Raw genomic sequence first — 3,096 nt, forward strand, 5'->3', positions numbered from 1 at the left:
TGCTCCACATTTTTGCTTCTCCCCTTAGCCATGAACTCTCCCCTGAGTTGTCACAGTATAGCACCTGGCTCCACCCAGGTGTAGGATCCCCGCCCTCTGCGAGCTGGGAGAAAGGTGAGGAAAGAAAGGCAGGGCCTGATGAGTCAGCCCTCCCTAATGCAGGCTTGGAAGTCCCACCAAATGATTCGTGCTCCATCTCACTGGTTAAAATTGTGTCATATGACACAGTTTTGGGTGGTGAAACTAAAATAAAATGGACAAGAAAGAAAGGGAGGAAGGATATTGGTTAGTCATTAGGCAGTCTTGGCCACACCAATGATCACAAACTGCTCCATGAATGACCTTTCTTGGAAATGCCACCTTGCTTGGAATGTATCAACCTTACAATGAATAAATGCAATCTAAACCCATCCCACAACAGATAATGAGTTCAGTAAAAAAAAAAAAAATACACTGACCATCTCTGATAAAGACACTAAAACACTTAGAAAATAATGAAATATTAAAGTATAACTTTTTATTCTTAAGAAGGAAAATATGGGAAAAGTAATAAAGGGTAAAATTAATAGGATTTGCCTAAGACCGTGCAAAATTTAACAATACATAATTCCTTAGGGCCCACAAGTAAAAAGTTGGTCATTTCCAAATTGTAATTGTTCAGAATCATCGGGATTATGAACTTTGATTTAAGCTAAGAATATTTTTTTTCTAGAATCATCTGAATGGAACTAAAATCTACAGATCCACAATCCCTTATCCACAATTATGAATACCAAAAATCTTTAAAAACTGAAAGTGTTTTGGCAAGTTTCAGTAGTCTGTTTAGTGGCAAAAGCCTACTTGAATTGATAGAGGTGGGGCAATTATAAACTTTAATATAATTGGTCATATGTATTTCAAAGCAAAAACATTAATAAATTTGATTGTGGAGTCTGTATACTATTACTTTTTAAAAAATAAAAAAAAATTTTGATTAAAAATATTACATTTTATACATGATGAACAAAGTTCAACATTTTAAAGGTAGAATTTAACATAATTAATTGGAGTAAAAACTTTTTTTTACTCTTTAGAAAAAAGTTGTTCTGAACTACAAATATCTTCTCTCACTTCACAATTCTGTGAGATTAAAGATCTTCTGAACTAAACTAATTTGTTCACAATTTGATGTGTTTGGAGATTCCTGTTACTATCAAAGGTCATTTGTGGAATATATGTCATTGATTTGACCTAAATTTCAATTTTTTTCTATCTTAAATCTAAGAAACTGAACATGTTGTTTCTGCCCATGTACACACAGAATTTGGTTTGCTAAAAGCCAGATACCAAATTGAAAAAGGGAGGAAAAAGCTTTTATTACAATTATGTTAAATTCTAGTTTTAATAATATCTTATATCATTTATAAAAACTTTTGAGCTTTGTTCAACATGTCCAAAATATAAGAATTTTTAATTAAAAAATACCAAAATCAGCACTATTAAACGGAAGCAGAAAATTGAGGCAAATAGCTGTCTGAATTCCTCCTTTTCTTTTCTCTAGTAATATAGATGGTCTTTGAGATTTGTTTCTCATCCATAGTTTTTATGAACTGAGTCATAACAGTTGGCTATGTGGGAGAAATGTGGATTTTGAAAATCCAAAACTCTGTGATGTCACTCTGTAAATTAAAAAATCAGCATTGATTTTTTTTTTCTCTCTTTCTCTACTTTGCCACAGTTTCTCTGGACATTATTATCAGGAAAACCTTTGAAATCTCCAATTCTAATGTTTTACTCTATAATTCACTTGCTCAGATAGGGGCTCCTTTCTGTGGCTTGCAATCCTTTTCACAGTCTCACTCCTATCTACATTTCTGCCTTCATCTGATGCAATTTTCCTTTTTTTCTTGACACGCTGTGGCCACATTGGCCTCATTTCTTTTCCTGGACAAAGCCAATCTCCACCTGCCTCAGGGCCTTAACACACATTGCAAATTTTTCCCAGTCTCCTGTTTATCAGGTATTTTTCAAGTTCGGTTCTTTTACACGCTTAGAGTTAAGTATTCGTGTCACCTGCTTAGAGGCAACTTCCTTACCTTCTTATTTAGAATTTCTCTCCTTGATATATTCTAAAATTGCCCTGTTTCCTTAGTAGTACTCAGCATAATTTTCAATTATACTTGCTATTTGTCTCCCCTCTAGATTATAAATTCCATGAGGAAGGAGATAAATCATCTGCTTGTTCATTAGAATATATGTAGCACCAAGCCCTATGTATGCATGGTATAATACTAAGTTTTGAAGAACTGTGTGAATAAATGACACAAAATCATTTCTCCTGTGTCTTTCTATGATAGTTTTTCTAAAACATTTCACTCTACATTGTATCTTTTCAAAAACAAAAAAAATTTTTAAAAAAATCAAATCATGTGTATCATAAATATGGTCTCAAAAACGCCAAAGAAATTATCCCATAGGAAAGTATATCATTAGAAATATACATATTGTGGGGCTGGGGTTATGGCTCAGCGGAAGAGCGCTTACCTTGCACATGAAAGGCCCTGGGTTCTATCCTCAGCACCCCATAAAAATAAATAAATAATATAAAGTTATTTTTTAAAAAAGAAATATACATATTGCTCAAAGTGTACAGGATGATCTAATCTGTGGATAATAAAAGTATGTATAAATATATGAATATATGTATCTAGATGTTTTGCTTACTATTACTGTTCATCAAATATAACTGAATCCAAGTCTACTTGTGTTATCTACCTTGGTTGACAGCAGATCAAGCACAGAAGATAGAGCCAGAAAGGGGGTGAGGTCTCATTCTGACGTGGCTTGGGCCCCATGGCTGTGGGTGACATCTCTCTAAATACAAACTGATTTCTACTTTCTGCTTTACCATGGATGGGCCCTGTTTATTATAGTCATTCTACAATTAATAACATGCCCCCCTTTCACTCTCAAAGTATCCTGTTGAACATGATAAATTGTGTAAATTATATAGCCACCCCGGCTTTAAGAATGCTACTTACCAATTAAATGCTAGGCAGGAATATCAGACAAATTGTGTGTGGGGGGGGGTGGGGAGAGGGGCGGGGAAAAAAGTCC

The sequence above is a fragment of the Marmota marmota genome, unplaced genomic scaffold (genome assembly GCF_001458135.2).
Source record: "Marmota marmota marmota unplaced genomic scaffold, marMar, whole genome shotgun sequence".
Lineage (NCBI taxonomy): Eukaryota > Metazoa > Chordata > Mammalia > Rodentia > Sciuridae > Marmota > Marmota marmota.